The sequence below is a fragment of the Saccoglossus kowalevskii genome, chromosome 12 (assembly GCF_978046115.1).
Source record: "Saccoglossus kowalevskii chromosome 12, keSacKowa6.1, whole genome shotgun sequence".
In the NCBI taxonomy this organism is placed as follows: Eukaryota; Metazoa; Hemichordata; class Enteropneusta; family Harrimaniidae; genus Saccoglossus; species Saccoglossus kowalevskii.
The window spans coordinates 18,391,554-18,411,258 of record NC_140652.1 but is presented as its reverse complement, the minus strand read 5'-3'; the positions used below and the strand labels follow the sequence as shown (position 1 = coordinate 18,411,258).

Genomic DNA, 19,705 nt, shown 5'->3' with positions numbered 1-19,705 from the left:
TAGTTTGCGAAAATCAATGCAAAAATGTCACTTCTTCATGTCAGATACAAACTGTGTCCCTAAATCAGTTAAAACTTCTTTGGGTACACCAACCCTACTATATATACAGATCAATGCATCAGCAACCACCTCAGAAGTAATTTTCGTTAACGCTACAGCTTCAGGGTATCGTGAAGCATAGTCTACAACAGTTAAAATGTAACTATGACTTCTCTCAGTCGCTGGACTGATCAGACCAATCAGATCCATAGCTATCATTAGAAATGGAATTTAAATCAATGGCATACCTAATGGTACCTTGCTAACACAACCCTTAGGAGCGGTCTTCTGCCATATATCACATTTCCTGCTATACCTATTAACATCATCATCCTTTTCTGTGCATGACAGGAATGAGTGAGTAGTGTTTTTCCATACGCTCCGTGAGCGTAACTATTTCAGGGCCAGCAAAATGGTCGACTTCGATTTTATTCAACTATAACGTTGGTAATATGCCAGCTAATAAAGCCGGAACTACATCGTGGTAATAGAATAGACAAATTCCTGATGGAAACGAGAGGTAAAGAACGCTCTGGTAGAATTGACAAACTGATTCAAAGCGGGGATGCTGACAAAGTTATGCAACTTGGAAGTGAAGACCGTAAACAGTTTTTAGTCAAGATATTGTTCCACCTGTGTAACCAGACTTCCAAGATAGGTAAGCATATAGAAGATGTCAAAATTGAAGTTGATAAAAAAAAAAAAAAATATGTCTCAGTTACCGGTCAAGTGGCGACGGTGAATGATTAAATGGCGAAGACAAAAAAAAATGTTGATCACCTGTTGACCAAAACCAAAGTTTTACTTGAGAAAATTACAAGATTGGAAAACGCTAACGACAACCTCGAATATCATGTTCATAGAAATATTTTAAACTTCTCTTCCATACCGGAAAACGCCCAGTTGATATTTTGGGGGATGTGAATCTCTCATTCGACATTTAATTGTTGTGCTTATGAAGTTTGAAAATTGAAAAATGTGGCAATACAAAGGGCATACAGATCACCTGCCGGTCCAGCTAAAGATTTGTATCATCCACGCCCAATTAAGCTGTTTCGTCGATTCCAGCATTGCTAACCGTATATTATTCAATGCATCGAAAGCGCTTCGGGACAATCCACTAGGTGGCACCTTAATTTACGTGTCGGACAACGTTTCCAGTCGAGTTGCACAAGAAAAAAACACTCTACGTCAACGTTTTTTTTAAAAGGTTTCGAAAACGGTATCAAAAAAAGAGATGTTTCATTGCATGGAAAGTACTGGCCACTGCTCTGTACCAAGCAGAAGAGGACAGTTTGCGTTCGGTAACAATCCAGGACATTGATAAACACCTGAAACAAATCTGAAATAAGTAATGTTTTATTAGTTCTTTGCTACTTTTCCCGTCTATATGATTTTCAATTGCATGTTTTATTTGTAGTAAGGCAAGCGATAATGCCAATATTAAAAAACATGAAAATACAACTTTAGGGCAAGAGCACGTTTAATCATGTGGTTAAATAATGCACGCCCTGAATATTGGAACTGATCACCTAGGTTTTTTTGAAGATGTAACGCTTTTATTAGAACAACAATGTACTGATGCACATGACATTAAGCTCATAGGCGGCGATTTCAATCTTACCCTTGATAGTCACTAGATAGACTCGGAAGTCACATTATGCACGGCGTGCGTCACTAAAATAGGTTCGGGGATTTATTAATGTATTCGATCTGGTAGATATTTAGAGCGTTTACTTGGAGAAGGGGGCCAAATTCATATATCTGTAGTAGACTTTAGTAGATTCGGCACAGAATCAGGTAGAATCTATTTCAGTTGTTCCATCCATTGGTTCTGACCATGATGCAGTTGCTATTGTTTTCAAGTGGGTGGGTATGTTCAGGGCCCATCGTACTGGAAGTTTAATTCTAGTCCCGTGCGGCACCCAGAGTATGTAAAGCTTATCGAACAAAATAATCCAGTTTGGCAAAATGAATTTAAAGATAAAAATAACATAAACGGATATTATGGGATTTCATTAAGTTTAAAGTCCGGCAAATTACGGTAACATACAGTAAACGAAAGCCAAAGAAAAAAAAAAGAGCAAGACGTGCTAATTTGGAGAAAGAATTAAGTTATTACAAGGTTGTGTGTGCCAGTGAGCCCACTGAGACTAATTATAAACAATTAGATAAAACATGAATTAGAATTGTATTATAATTATATAACAGATGGCACAATTGTCCACACAAAAGCAAAGTGGTATGAATTGGGTGAAAGAAACACAAAATGTTTTTTTAATTTAGAAAAAGCTAATAGTAGACGATCCCATATTGTTAGACTTGATGGGGCGAAAGGTTAGATTTTAGAGCATTCTGAACATATATTATCAGAAATTAAGTCGTTGTATAGTGACCTGTATTTGTCTCGTGTTACTGATTATTTGTGCCAAGATAAATTTCTTGATCAAAATATGCCAAAACTGTCGGAAGAACAAACACTCTTCTAGACGGTGATATAATATTAGATGAAGCTTTCAGGGTTCTAAAAAAGATGTAATGTAACAAACAAATCACCCGGAAACGACGGTCTAACGGTTACTTTTTATAGATTTTTCTTTAAACGAGGGTTATGCACAGGCTGAGTTATCTGATTCACACAAATCAGAACGTTATCAAATTAATTAATAAACCAGGTAAAAACCATCTCAGCTTGATAAAATGGCGGCCGATATCCCTTATGAATGTGGATACCAAACTGGCTTCAAAATGTATTGCTGAACGAGTTAAAAAAGTTGAATCACAATGTGCATTTTTGAAAGGTCGTAACATAGGCGACTGTGCTCGTTTGGTTTGATTGATGAATGCTTACGTATACAGAGGAAGAAAATATCCCAGCCACTATGATGACTGTGGATTTCGAAAAGGCATTTGACACAGTTGAGTGGCAATTTCATTTTAAATGTCTGAATGCTTTTCACTTTAGTGAATCATTTATTTAATGGGTGCATACATATTATTCAAACCCTGTAAGCTGTGTTATGAATAATGGTTGCAGCACGGGCTATTTCAATATTACACGCAGGGTTAGACAAGGTGACCCATTGTCACCATATTTATTTATTTATTATTGTGCTGGAAGTGCTACTTGTATCAATTAATGTAAGTCCTTGTATCTGTGGTGTGAAAATAGGTGACAAGGAGGTTAGGTCGTCCGTGTATGCCGACGATCTCACCTGTTTCTCATCAACAGAAAATTCTCGAAATCAACTGTTTATTAAACAAGTTGTATATGGCTTCCGGCCTTCAGCTAAATATTCCGAAAACTGAAGCCCTATGGTTGGGTAGATGGCGGAAGCATAGAGATAAATTTTACAATGTTAAGTGGCCTACATCTACAATTAAGATAGTTGGTATTTATTTTTCATACAATAAACAGGAAGCGTTGGAGTTTAATCTCTTAAAACTAAAATCTGATCTCCTTAATATATTCAATATTTGGCAAAAACGCAACCTTACTCTAATTGGCAAAGTTCAGATCATGAAATCAATTGGTATTTCTAAATTACAGTACATTTTAAATTTTATAACGAATCCGCTCGAAGAACTGAGAAAAATTAATAAAATTTTGTTTAGATTTCTCTGGAGTGGTAAATACAAGGCTTCTCGTAAAACCATGATATCGGGGAGAGACAATGGGCGTCTTGGGGCATCAGACATGGGTATAATTTATAAAACACAAAAGATAAACTTACGTTATCTGATAAAAGTGTCAGCCACGTTTGGAAGGATCTTTTAACAAAGAGAATTAAAAATGTAGGTGGTGGATATTGTTGATAAATGTAACTTCAGCACTGAATTACTTGATGTTAATTTGCTACCATTTTACATATATTGTTTTAGTGCATGGTCAGAATTAAATAACCAAACTGATTTAGATATTGATATGTACTTGTTGAATAATAACTTGTGGAGGAAAGTCTATTTTCTAAAGAATACTGCATAAATTCGGTATAAAATATGTATCAGACCTTTTCAGAAAGAATAGCGATCTCATTCCGTTGGACGAATGGCAAATAGGTGGGCTATCACGCTACTCCAAATATTAAAGGAAATTTTAAAATTGACGATTTTGGACTATATATATGAACAATAATTTTACCAAAGTTAACAAAATTGACAGCAGGAAAATACTCTTAGAGTTAATCAACAAAGTTGCCACCCGTCCAATGAGTGAAAGAAAACTGTCAGAAAATTTGAATATTGATCATACTAGTATATAATTTGCCACTACAATTGATAATAGAACAAGACATTTTCAATTGAAACTAAATCATAATATTCTCTATACAAACAAAGATTTATATTCCATGAACTCCTGCATGATTACATCAACAAAATGCAGTTTCTCTGAAACGTATTATGAAACATTGATTCATCTATTCTGTGAGTATATAGTTGTGAAGACTTTTTGGCAAACTATTACGGTGCGTTTCGTTTATCAGCCTTTAGTAATATGTCAAAGCAAAATATTATTTTTGGTAACAAGGATTTTTCGAATATAACAAATCATATTATTCTTCTAGCCAAACGCCATATCTACTTTTCTAAAATGAGAAACCAAAAATCTCATTAGGCAAATTTATATTTTTGAAAAAGAGATAGCGATAGGGGGAAGACAATTCGCGACGCACACTGAAAAATGGGATTCATTTAATATGCTGTGACGTTGACATACCCCTTTCATTTCTTTTTCACCTTTACACTATATTTGTATTCTTATAATTATCTCGTTTCCATGATTTTGTGTAGAAATTGTACTCTTTTGATGAGATGATTTATGTATTTATTCATGTGGTTAACGTAAAAATAATATCATAAAATATCATCACCATGCATTGTTACGACCTGTGATCAACTCTTCACCAGTACTCACTAAATTCCTAGCATGCTCTAATGTGTGAATTAGACTGCTGTGCCTCTCGCACTGCATCCACAGTAATAGGTTTCTTACCACCATTAGTATCAACCTTACTATGCAATTCAGGAACTATAAGTCTGCGTAATGGCTTTCTCTCAGCTAACTTCTGAGCACTAGTTTGTACCCACCTGTACATCATCAACACTATCATCCTGACTGGAATCAATGGAGGGTTCACAAACACTCCCACTAACTGAAGAATCTCTTATGCCAACACCTGGAGAACAACCTTCATCATCAATAGAGGGCACACGAGCCTGACTACTAGTAGATGTACAACCTTCATTACCTGAGGAAACATTAGTTATAATACCTGACAGACAACAATTTTTATTACCAGAGGACGAACTAACCCCAACATGCCCTACCTTATGTGATAAATCTAGCTTCCAACCAGATACAGAAACATTGGGTTCCCTAGCTGCACTAATATTACTAACAATAAGATCATACACTGGGGTCCTCATACACAGTGCCCCGACCTCACCAACACAAAAGGATGTATCTATTTATAGTCCAGCTCTGAGGTCATCCACCATTACACAGGTAGAACTCTCCCAGCCAATTGACTATCCTCCACCAACTCTCTGCATACTACAACCGAACTACACACACTATCATGAAGGACCTCTACCTCAGTTTCATTTTTTATATTCAAGATGTATATGATTAATTTAATGATACAATTTGTTTTTGTCTGCGAGTTATTATGGGTAAAAATTTATTTTTGTCACAATGGAAATAAATGAGACGAACTGATTGGCTAATTCTTTAAAAACTCTTTTCCTACCTTGGCCCCATTTTTAAACATCATTTTTAACCAAATATTTGAATCAGGAAAATTCCCAAAGGTCTGGTCAAGAGCAATTGTCTTTCCAATATATAATAAGGGTCCGCCGATGACCCGGGAAATTATAGAGCAACTTTCTTGCTCAGTATATTTGGTAAAATATACTTCGATACTGTATCTTTGGGCAGAAGCACTTGGTCAATTCAACGAAGCACAGGTGGGATTCAGGAAGGGTTACTCAATGTTTGATAACATTTTTATTATGCAGTCAATTATTCAAATTACATTACCAAAAAACGAGGAAAATTTAATTCTGCGTTCGTCGGTTTTTCGAGTGCTTTTGGCACTGTTGATAGACAAAGGTTGTGGTATATTCTGTTAAAGGGGGGTATAAACAGGAAAATGTTTAAAATATTGTCCAGCTTATATTCAAACGTGAAATCTTGTGTCCGCACCCCAAATAGAAAGACCGAATATTTTGACTGTCCTGTAGACTAAAAATATCTTGGGGATGTATTTTCCTGTCGACTTATATGTTTGACAGCAACAAAGATTTTAGCACAACAAGCCAAAAAGGCCATGTTGCCATTATTATGGCTTAATTTGAGTGTTATTAAACGTACAAGTCAGGTACCAGTGATCAGGGAATTCGCCACCCTTTCAATCGAACAAAGACACTGAGAATCGAATTGTGTCACATTCGTTCTCAGTCATGTTGTCTCCCTTTTTCGGCCGCATCAAGACTGACTGCCTCGTGGAGAGCTGCCACAACTCCCTGAGACCAGTTTTATTCACTTTTCCAACGGTTAACCAATTACAGAGTAGTTCAACAGCTCGAGGCGTGGCCTCCACACATTCAATTCGCATATAGCCAATCACACAAAGTATGTAACACGCCTTAATGTCTGATTAATTGCTCCCGATGTAGAGACATAATTCTCATAGTTATATTCAACTAACATTCCAAATTCGATAATTATAACTGCCAGTTGTCTTTTGGTTAATCTCACTAACATGCCATGAATGCTATCATGATAAATTGTAAGCAGATGCGGATTATCCAGGGGTCACCATTGAAAGCCGCTGTGACCGCCAAAAGCGGCCTCAGCTAAACACATGGAAATATAAATCATGACACTAGAATTATGTCCCCTGGCATACACGTTCATAAATCAAAAACATCGGAATTCACTCCACACTCGCCATGAAGATAAAATACAAAATAATAAAAGGTATAACTTCAAACGAGTAAAACACACTGATTAATTACAATAGTTAGGAAGTCACACAAATCAAGGGTTATAAATCTAAAAACCCTACTCTTACAGGCAGAGGTTACCAGCACATTACCTGTTCGCCAAATATTCACTACTTGGTTTCCTACCTTTGCCTATCTTGTGTCATCTCACGTGGAATTTCAGTATAAATTTCAGACAAACCATTAACAATCTGTAATAATTCCCCCACACCTTCTATGGCAGTGTACACACTCTCTTTCCATCTTGGGATTTTGATAGTCTTATGCAAGGGAATCACATGCAGTTTATCATTAATCATGAATTTCAAACTATTCCACTCAATATTTAACAATGCAGTGAATGTACCTCGATCGACGGTCAGATTCTCAATTACGGGCCTTTTTGCAAAAGTCAATTGACTCGGGGAAATGTGCAGGGTCATGACCATAACTAAAACATAGAACTTGTCATTCGATATTTCTAATATCAACTTAGTACGGGGTAATTGCGGGCCCGATACATTATGGAACGACCGTGGTAGCATTTACATAACCAAATAATCGTTAAGACCAATACGAATCCTGAACACGATAAGATTAATATTAGGGTTTCATTTCGTAGTTGGATCACGTAATTCTTCAAATCATGTGAGGGATCAGAATCCCGATTCCAAACATTCGACAGGTTCCCTTAATTACTTCAGACAAGAAATTTTGACCCCTATCTGATAGGAGACATAGTGAGGCCGTGTCTATATATTATTTCATCAAACAGAATTCTAGTGATTGTGCGGGCTGTCATGTCTTTGGTTGGAAACGCCTCCACCCACTTAGTAAAGTAATCGGTAAACATGGTGATATAACGATTCCCCGCCCTAGTTTTATGTACAGGTCCCACAAAATCAACGCCTACTCTGTGCCAAGGGGCTTCTATCTTCAGTGGGAGTAGTGGGGCCTTGGTGCGTAACTTAGGAGATTTTCTTGTGGCGCAATCTACGCAAGTAGACACCCAACTGTGAATTTCTGACACCATTTCTGGCCGGTAATAGCGCTGCCTAATTGACGCATATGTCTTCGCAAACCCAAAATGGCCTGCCGTCACTTTGTCGTAAAAATTGTTCTAAGATGCGATTTCTTAATTTACATGGAATGACCAACTGTTTTATGCAATTTTGGTCTTTGCTAAATCGACCTTTGTGGAACCAAAGATGGTATATTTTTTTCGTTTTTCATAAAGTATTCATCCCTAGCATAAGTCAATATTCGTGCTTTATGTGGTTGCAGTGGTACGGTGTCGTTTGTCAAGTAATTTATAATTTGATTTATGTCAGGATCGACCTGTTGCATACCACTAGCATTACACCAGCCAGCTGTATCATCACACATTTCATTGACTGTATCACCCTTACAATGTACGTTATCAGTTGTTAAAGATACTATTCCAATAAAATCATCATTTTCTTCTAACTCTGTGGGTTTTTCGGGTTCCTTATAGGGACGCCTAGATAATGCATCAGCATTTTGATGAATTTTACGGGGTCTGTGTACAACTTCAAAATCATATTGCTGTAATGCTATAACCCACCAAACGATTCTGCCCTTGGGTCTAACTAAACCGAATGTATACTTTAAACCAGAGTGGTCTGTTATCACTTTAAACTTTGCGTGCCTCAAATACGGATCAAAATATTTAATTCCCACCACGACAGCCAACGCTTCCAATTGAGTTATAGGGTAATTTCGTTCTGCCAAGGACAAAGCCCGCCTGTCATATATATAAAATCGAATTCAGTGGGGCTAATTTCAATGGTTCAAACGGTGGTTCACAACACAACTGGCAAGTCCCAATAAGGTGGTTCGAGGACTAAGCCAATTGCTATGGAAAAATAGGGTGGTCGGAAGGGACCTTGAGTCCATGGTGGGTATGAACTATGTGAATAGGCAGGCACAGTAGGCAGAGTCAGACGTTGAGAGGTGACAGGTTTCCAAAAAAAAAACAGAAGCAATAAAGGGTGTCCCAGCCCGAAAAATATTCCCTACTTATGATTACCGCCTATTTAAGACCAGTCACAAATGGTGTCTTACCTTGCCCGTGTCGTCCCCACAACAAAAGCAACTGCTGATAGGGTGATGGGGTCGGCATGTCTGAGGACGCTACACCCAAGCCCAAATTCTAGGGTAAGTAGCATTCCAAAATAAGAAACAGGCGGAAACAGTTCTGCATGACGGCATAGGCCAAAATTGAGACCTGGTTGTGTATCACTGATGGAAGAAGCGTCTCCACATAAATCTTTAGCAGAGACTACACACAGAGATGCACAGGATTCCTTGTGGTTGTTCGGGCCATGTCAGTAACCATAATCCGACCTGCTATGACAGAAACCACCCTAGAAGGACCCTCTCCAATGGTTTGAGTGCATTTTAGGTATTAACTGGTAAAGACATTTGCGTTCTCCAGAAGCCTGTCCTCAGTACATGTTCAAAAGGGGACCTGATGCAAGAGGTAATGAGTTAGCAATCGCATGGACCTCATGCACTCGTACTTGGTGTCTCTGTATCGAGGATGTCAGATGGTCATAACTTCTAACACTGTTGCAGAGATCCACCTAGAAATGGATGTCAGGGAGAATGGTTTGTCATGCTTACCTTGGCTATAACACATAAACATGTGCTCGCTTCCCGTTTTTGTCGTAACTCAACACTCGAACCAGGCAAAGAAGCAGCTTCTTTTGATCCCTCGGGCCGACAATGTCAGTCAGTCAGGAGATAACTATTGGCTGTGGATGATGTCTTGGGATTTGGTTCTTAGCTTGAACCCAATTTATGTTCCTAGCACAGCTTGATTGTTCATAAAGGCGGCACAACCATCCGAGAAGGAAAAGACCTGATGCATACCAGAGGCGAGAGCCAGTAGAAAGACTGTTCTAAATTTAATATCTTCGTGATGCTGATCCCAGAGGCTCAAATGGTGATCTACTTAGAGTGTACAGTACAACCGACAAGCCCGAATTGGATGGTTAATTCGTTCTTGGTCTAGGCATCTGTTATGGAACACAGTAAACAGTCTCCTAATAATATGACAATCGGCTAGCATTGTCCCCAAAAAATTCTTGAAGGTGGGTGACAAGGCTGACCTATAGCTGCTGCATAGGACAAGCACAACTTGTCATATAAATGGACAAAAACATCCAGTATGTTCGGAAGCACCACTGGTGTTTCGACTAACATTCGTATGTGCTCCTGTCGAAGTTTTCAGTACCCGGTGAATTAACTGGAATAGAGGAAAGGCATACACGTCCCTTTGGGCCCATGGGATTGACAAAGCGTTCCTGAACCAAGCTCGTTGGCAGAAGTGTCACATATGTTGGAGCCTGGCATTTCGGGGGCTGTTCATAGAGTAGGTGGAGATCGAAGCTGGGTCTTGTAACCGTGAGCCCAGGGGTCGGTTATGCACTGCTGGAATACGCTGGTACAATCTGTGTGTGACAGAAATATGTGGCCAAGGTTTTGGTGGTTCTACATTGGGGTTGATCTCTTCTCCACCGAAGTTGATCTCTCCTAAGCTTGGGGTCATTTTATGCTTGCCTTTGGTAGCAGCCAAACTTGCTCGAGGGTTTCACCTGTATTAACTGGTTGGTTGGTGGTACCCTGAAGCACCATGACTGCTCATTTTGCCTGAATTTTGCCCATGCTAACACTCACTCACGCCCACAGGGTCCCCCAACTGAAAGCGTGACTACCTCGAGCCCAAGCAACTTGATCAGCCAAAATGTGCCTAAATGTCACATGTACTAAATATCGATACTATTAAAAACAAACATGAAAAACATAACATTCCAGTCGCCTCTGACTCGCCTACATTTATATATATATATATTTTTATACTTTTTCCGCTGCTTTTTTTGTCAGCTCATTTGAGAAAATGGCTGAACAGAATGTTTTCAAACATTGGTGGTGATGTGAACTTGTGCACTGATTTTTTAAAATTTGTATTGGTCAACTGTCATGATTGTTATTGACGGTCAAAATTCGACGAGGGGGGTATCATCCCTTTCTAAACGCAATAAATATCACCAATAAAAACTTCAGCGGTCACGTTACTTTTTCTGTTATGTCCTTCTGTCATTAAAATCTCTTGTTCTTGTTGCCGGTCCCTCTGAAACTTAGTATATAGCTTCTACTAACCTATATCTACTTACTTTGAAAAAAGTCCCAGTCTAGAAGTCTAAATTTTTGTCGTGTTGCACCTATAGCCCATGCCTATACTTAACGAGGTAAAAGAACATTATAGGTCACGTGAATTTTGTCACTATTTTGTTTTTTCGAAAACAAGGCTAAATCCTTTACAAAACTAATAAAGTTGCAGACCGATTGACATGAAATTTGGCATAATTCATCTACATGCATAGCTCTCTCCAGTTTGAGCCCAAATAGTTGCTTGGTCATGTGGTTTTGCCGCCATATTGTATTATTAACCAACATTACCAGACGTTTGCACATTACTTTCTCATTGGTGCTTCAACTGACAATTTTGTCTGGTCATAGCTGCATATGAGAAAAATAATATATTTTTGATCAGTCACGTGGAGTGGCCGCCAACTTGAATTATAGGAAAAACATACCAAAAGTTTAGATATTTGTTTTTCGAAGGTGCATCCATAAATCAACTAAATAAATATGTATGTGACATGTGTGGTCATAGCTTTATATGAAAAAAATAATAACATTTTGGTCCTTCACGTGGTTTGGCCGCCATCTTGGGTTATGTGAAAACGGGAAATGGGCAATTATGTGTTGTATTGGTCTGATTGGGGTGAAAATTTGTATGTGCATATGTTCACATGGCTACGTCCTGTGGCTGGGCGCCCCTGGGGTGGGGGCTTCAAACCTCATTAATATGCATAACATTTTTCACATAACTTTTATATCTCAAGCACTGTTGCGGTTAAGAAGATGAATCCTGTGTAATTATGACAATTTTGAGATTTGATTAAAATAACAGATGACCATATATGGTCATGTGAGCTCATTTGGGAGGGCACCTGATGCAAGAGCTAATGAATCAGTGATCACACGATCCTCATGTGCCCGTACTTGGGGTCTCTTTATACCCTGGGTTGAGAATGCTAGATGGACGTAAACCTTAAACACTGTCGCAGTGATCCATCTAGAAATGGAAGTCGGGGAGACTGGTCTGTCCTGCCTATCCAGGCTAAAACACATACAAATGTGTTGTAATTCGGGTTCTAGGCCTCTGATTATGAAAAGCAGTAAACATTCTCCTAATAATAGGGCAATCAGCTAGTCTTGTCCAAAAAGAAATCTTGGGTGGGTGACTGGACTCATCTCTATAGCCAACAATTGCTGCATACGACAATCCTAACTTGCCAAACAAATGTATGCAAACATTCAGCTACCTGGCCAACAGTTGGGTGGCATGGACCAACCTCCCTTCCACTACATCAGTCAACGTATGGCCGCCAATTATAGTCATCTGCTATTCGCCCTGTCCAAGATGTTGACAGCCTGTTCTAATAAACCTTCTGTCCGTGCTGGTCTACTGAGTGCTTCCATGTATGTGAGTGGTACAACACTGGGCACATTGGTAGTGCGTGGTCCAGTTGGGACAGCAGTTTCGGAATGTCCAGAAGCACTATTTGTGTTTCGATTAATATTTTCAAAAGTTGTGAAAACCAGGCCATGCTTGGCCAGATGGGCACCCCTAGCGTCAACATTCAGGTGTGCTCATGTTGAAATTCTCCAATACCCAGTGAATTAGCAGGAGGGGAGGAAAGGCATACATGACCATGTGGCTACACAGGATCAGTAATGCGTCTATTTCCCAAGTTCCTGGTTTCAGCAGCAATGTCTAGTATGCTTGGAATTCCGGTGTGAGGTTAATGGGTCCAATCTAGGACTGTCCCACAGCCAAAAAACAGTCTGGAGGCTACCTATTGGGGTATCTGCCACTCTGTGTTCTGGAAACGAAGACAAGGTTGTCTACTTGACTTTGGTGGTGTTCAGTCATTGTATTCCAGGCACAATAGAGAATTTGTTTGGCCAGAGCTGACAGCGATGGGGATTCGGTTCTCCACTCCCCTTGTTGATGTAGGAGACCACCACTGTGTTGTGAGTGTGAAGCTGGCCTTGAATAATGGGTAGAAAGTGTCTAAGTGCACTGCTTTCAGTTCAAGCCAATTGATGTGGCGGTCATGAATCCAAGCAGGGGCCATATTCATTGGGTTAGTTCGTTCAATAAGTGTTGTCAGAGTCATACCATGGAGTCAGCAGGATTCAAATCTGTGTGAGCCGAGTCCAATGCATTTCTAGTCCATTGCCTTAAACACTACTGTCAAGTGGGTTCAAGGGTAAGGCATCCCTTGCTTGGTCCAAGAGAGTTACTCGCCTCTCTGCTTCCCATAGGTGTGACTGATGTTACAACAGAGTGCAGTGCACCAGACTGCTCTGCAGTACAGCTTGGGGAAACTACCCTGCAAACTGTCATCATCGAACTTGTTATGAACATCAGCTTCCGGAGAGACACACAGGGAATGCTGACTAGATGTTCAGCTAGGCAATGAGTCTGCGATGGGCGCACTAAGCCTGCCTCTGTGCCGAATTCCATGCCTAGAAAACCGATCGGGGGACACATACTGATTTAGCATGCTTAAGTCCAGAACTGAACGCCAGCTTTTGGAACTTCAAACACATGTGAATAGAAACCGGACTTGTGGCAAGTTGTTCTATCCTGTGTATATCGCCTTTTGTAAGCAAACTGTCTATCTTCTGTTGGATTGCTTCCACGTGAGGGGATCTCTTGGCAGTGCCCCGAGGTCCAGTCTGTGTAACTGAGGCGATGACACCCCAGTACAAAAAACACAAGCTGCCAAACAGCATCCCGCTGCATCGAGGTGGCTCCTACTGAGAGACCCAGTTGACACTGCAGGATATACCACTTAGTCGTGCAGTGCCCCACCAACAGATATGCCTGCTGGTAAAGATAGCTGCCATATTCCGCCCTGAGACACCACGTAATGCATTCCAGTGTGCTGGCCACAAACTCCAGGTGAGGGTTGGGGTATGCACATGGGGTCACTAGGATTGATGATTCCTCACATCACCCCCACGGCTGACTCTCATAGCTGATCCAAATAATAGACTCTGAGGGGCTACCCAAGTTTGTACCAACCGAATCAAATATCATCTTACCCCCTCCAAGGGTGTGGCCGATGACATCTTTGATGGCCGGGTCGGTCCCCTCTGGGAATGCCTGCAGGGGGAGTGACCTGTAGTGGAAACAGGGCTCAGGGCTGCTTGGACCCTTCTGAAATTGGAGGCCTGACCGGCAGCCCCCCATTCAGCCGGCTGTGGACTAAGTCTCATCGGAGACCCAGTACTACCAGCCTGTGCCCCACCTGCCTCCAAAATGATGGGAAGGTCGGGGCTTGTCCCCTTGTCTCCCGAATCTAACGCACTACTAGTCCCAAGCTCAGGAAACGTGATCGGTCTCTGCAACATTCACACGGTTCTAGAAAATATCCCAGGCATCAGAATCCTGTTTTTTAAAAGCACACGTGCTCGTTGCAAAACCCCGAAGACATTCTAAACAAAGGTGTCATTTGCTATCGGGTTCCAACCTGGGAGATCCTGATGGTAATACCAGCACTACCGAGTTGATTTGGGGGCCACAATGTAGGAAGTGAAGAGGTCTTCTTGGACTGTTTTCCTATCTTCCCGTTCATTTTAAACAACACTAAGAAATGAATAAGGCACGCATGAGTGGAACAAAATTAAAGTTAATTAAAACAAGGTGGTCAAATACGTCACCTGAGTTTTTTCGTTAGTGCTACACATAAAAGGACACAGGGCCCCTAATAAGAACAAAAATATCCTACCAGACACCAAGTCTTACTGTTACCAATGGTCACTGGAGTACATCAGACAACTCAGTCGAAAAAACTGAAGGCTGAAGCCCTGTTTTGCTGCAATGCACACTCTGTGTGGAGAAACAGAAGAGTGAAGTTGGAGCAAGATGGCGCTGCCCTCTTCACCTTGGTCACGTGTTGCGTGACGTGGAAGAAAATCTATGCGGTTATGGGGCTTCCCCTGACCTAGATTGTCATTGACTGAATCACAGATTAATGTCTACTCTTAAAACAAGTCATTTTTACTGACCGGAGTCTATGATGGGTAATTGAATGTAGTAAATTGACAGTTTAGTTTTGCAACAGATTGTGCGTTGCCAATGCGAAAAGAAACTGTCACGTGTTTACATTGGCAGTGGTGTTACCCCAACTATATTAAAGATCTGGCTGACCTGAATCAAATGATTTGACAGTTAGACAAGTGTAAACGTGTTGTTGTTTTTTCAAGTGAGAAATCACCTTCCTTCCATGGGCAGATGCTGTTATTTGGTATTCCTGAGTCACAGTTCAGAAACCAATACGATGATGCAAAAGACAGCAATGGAATTAGTTGTACAACCAATTCCTGAAATGTGCACACACACAAAAAGGAACATAGAAAGCATGACAGTATCTTAGCTTATGTATGTCACAAAAGTACAGATTAGCCCAACAAGACACTGCACGGCGTTACGACCGATTCGTATGTCGGATGACGGGAAGACGTAACTCGTTCCGTTGAGCCCAACTCAAACAAGAGAATCGCAGCAAGAAATGACACAAAGTCGGATTGTTATCAAAATCAAATTTTGTATTAGAATAAATATATATATCACGCGTCCACAATATATCAATGGACATATGTTGTACAAAACTGATAAACGTAGTACAGACGATGTCGTGGCGTATAAATATAAACACCAGATTTGCCCACGTGAAAATACTTAACGAAATAATAAATTCAGCATAATTGTCGTGATACAATTACAACGTGTTAGGACACAAAAAATACATACAAAAACAAATTTGCCTTTGCCTGGAGTCATACAATAGAACATACATTAAAATTACCAAATTTCAAAAGTCATGGTCAGTACTACTTGAAGTTCTCCAACTTTTTCGACGCACGCATTGCGAGGCTCAATTTCAAGCTCGTCGATGGACTAGAACACAACACAGCGCCTGAACACAGCACAGTGAACAGACGGCGTAATCTTTGAATGCCCGAGAGTTCATGCAAACACAGCTTTTGCAAACGTCCGTAGAACGATGACACGGTTCTTGTAAACCTCCAGAACACAAATACAATCTCCCATTGTCAATTTTACTAGACGTGAAACAATGCCTACCTTAAAGAACTCATAATAACGACGAGGCACCTAAATCTGACAAGCCACTACGTGGTGACTAGCACACGTGTCAGTATAATAAATCAATGAAAATAAGCACTGATTGACAATGACCTGTGACCCGTATTTGTTGTGAAAAAAAGACTCCTTATGTTCTGGTAAATTATTTCAACACCATTAATTATCGCCCTCTCGCGAGCATATATCTATAATACCTGAATTACACAAACGACGTCACAACACGCTCTGCACAGAAGTAAGAGTAGACGATAGAGTAATGCCCATGCTAACAACGTAATCAGTCAACAGTCTTTAGAATCATTGATAGAAGACAAATGTAAGATTTTAAATAAATGAACAAACTTTCAATGAAAATCAAAAGCGGCGGCAATAAAAGTTAAAAAACTTGATATGCAAAAAAACACAGAAATTATGGGTATGGAATACGCAGAAAAAATGAAAAAATACAAGATCAACAAAAAAACATATTAAAACTGAGCCGGCATCTAATGGAAACAAATTATCACAGTACGATAAGGAAGTTAAAAAAATAATTCGACGAATTTGAAGAAAAAAAATAACAGGGCTCATTAGCAAAATATATGCACGGAAAGTATACCGACAGTGTTCATCAACCATACTATAGGCATTTGCACAAATATTGTGAAATCTGTTAATGAGATTGATAGATGCCGATGTCTTTACCATCATTAATTCATCTCATGCTAAATTTATTGTGAAGCCATATTACTTGCTAAAGCCCAGGTTTCATGAGAAAAACGAGAAAGAAGCATCTACGAGTATACCATTTACACTAAACAGTGACTGTATCCGTGAATAATAGGTCTAAAAATGGCATTCTTGAAAAAATCATCTCATCGTCTTTAGGCTTTCACGAATTTGTAAATTGGTTTGTTCTGCTATCATAACACCGTCATTCTCGAACTGTTTGAACTGCCAAAGATGTTTTTACAGAAGCGGAAAGTCAGAAGTCTGATTTTACTCCATAACTTAAAGAATTAAATCGCTAAATATACCTGGTATAGGTACAATCGATTTAACATTGCAAAATGCGTCTCTATAAACGGGAGATATCTGGCCGGTTCAGAGACAAACAAACTTAGTAGTACTGTACAATCTGTTATTGCAAACCAGAATGTGATTACGGAATGCCAGCACTAATAGTAACAGGACCATTGCTGCGTATGTTGGAAAGAAAGGATGTAAATTATTACAACAAGATGATAATTAGTTAGAAGTAAAAACATGTCAGATTACGCACCGGTACTATATGGTCGAAAATACATATCTGACGCTAGTATGATTTACGGTTTTGGGGTGTATTGGTTACATAACTACTAATTTTAGAGTCAATTCAAGCCGTTGTTGTTTTACAATCGATTAGAGATCGTCACTAGAAATAGGTGAAAAACAATTTTCTGGGCAGGGAAGGTATTCAATTTGGGAGAATTTGCAATGACATCGCAAATATATGCAATTTTATTGTATGCCATGATGTCAAAAATTCTGTTTGTATTGGCCAATCAGAGTCCCGATGTTTTCATTTCACACTGTTTAATTATACTGCGCCTTCATGACATGGGACAAATAAATCAGATTACATACAGAATTCAAATATTAAAATCAAATTTACCGAATAACAAATTGTCAAAATAAAACAAAAGTAACACTAATATAGCTTTAAAATCAGTCACGTTTTAACAAGTTTTTTTTTACTGATTACAACATCATGAATAATACATGTGCGTGTGGCACACACGTATTTGTACCCGAAACACATTTTGGAAAGTGTTTATGAACAAAATATATAAAATGATGCGTTTCGCACTCAAACACTTTATTTGATTTTTTATATTTTTGTCCGTAGATTTTGCAAGATCGCGCTTGGACGCTCTGCTCTATAACACTACAACTGTCATACCGCCCGCTAGTTAAGGATTGGACTATGACACAACGTTATATATTATATTAACAATATATCAGTTTGAGGTCATGGAACACAATACTGATTGTGTTTAACAGGGGAAGGTATGGCTTTTAATTGGAGGGACATCTGGGTATTTTAAAATAAAACAACAAAATGTCATATTAATTCAGATACACAAGTAACTCTGTGATGTTCGTTATTAATACCTTGCTGTACATATAAAGTATGAATTAGTAGGAACACTTATTACGCCTTTAGAAATACGCTCGAATGACTTTTTTCAAATTCTCTTATTTCCAGAGTTTGATACACATACAAAAAAACAATTTGCGCGAGAAGGAACACAACGGTATCATTTCCAAAAAAGGATATATGTAGTTGAAGTAACAATTCACGTAATCTGAGTGGTGCTAACCCTTTTCAAAATTAATGGTCCAACCCGGAAGAATTCAAAACTATAAAATTGGCCACACTACTGCCTACTCATATACATACGCCACTAAATTACTGGAGGGTGGAACGTGCTGACTTTGGAGTTCCAGTTTGACGACACAGCTTGCAATCCATTCCATATATCTTGTCTTCACTTGTCAAGGGAAAAGAACATCCGCCGAGTGTTTATAAGAAGGTAAGCAGAAACTTAACACCCATGACCACTTTGTTGACTGTTTTTCGTGTTGATACAGACATTATAAAAAGCATTAAATGTATTCATATATATTATTGTGTTTAGATGTTCAAAACTCTAAATAAATTTGACAACGGTCTCTACAACATTCGTTTGTTTTGTGCGGACATTCATTTGACATACCTGTATATAAACGACGTGTTAACGAAATATAACTCTGATTTCTGTGGCATTACTGACTTAAACAATGATTTATTATTTTAACTTAATTCCCGTTGTTGATCAAGGTATAGAAATCGCCAAATGTAATCGACATTATGACCCAGGTGGGGGTACTTAGGGTGAATTAGGAATATTTTATACGCATTATTCAAACCCTTATCGTGCCATTGTACTGTAATGGTTAATTGTAAAAAGGATAACGTTCACAATGTCGGAGTGACGTTAGACACACGTGACATTGTTGTATCCATGTTGGGTTTCAGGCCTAATATGGTCAATATAGTGACATCCTCAATGGCAACTTGTGTCTAATTTTAAATAATAACAAAGCTTACAACCCCCCCCCCCCCAACGTGAGTGATGTTTATGCGTTCATAATTCATTGTTGTGCATTTTATATAACAGAAGAGACACAGACGGGAACATTGTGCAAGGAGAATAAGAATGGAATCTCTTGAAATGGAAACAATAAGAACAACTGTAAGTATCACACTAATGTATGCAACCTTATAAATAAATCATGATCTGGTAAGGCATTATTAAAAATAGAAAACATCGTATGCCCACATGGGTGTCGTATGATTGTATGTCTTACTGTGGTATGACAGATGAACAACGTGGCTGCATT

The 19,705-nt window shown here is 39.2% G+C and overlaps 1 long non-coding RNA gene across 1 annotated transcript; it reads left to right on the top strand.

Annotated features, from left to right (window-relative positions):
* Positions 1 to 18,734: 18,734 nt before the first annotated feature.
* Positions 18,735 to 19,558, top strand: LOC144363902 (uncharacterized). Its single transcript, XR_013422780.2, has 2 exons — positions 18,735 to 18,855; positions 19,483 to 19,558. It is a non-coding gene; the product is annotated as an uncharacterized LOC144363902 (long non-coding RNA).
* Positions 19,559 to 19,705: the final 147 nt, after the last annotated feature.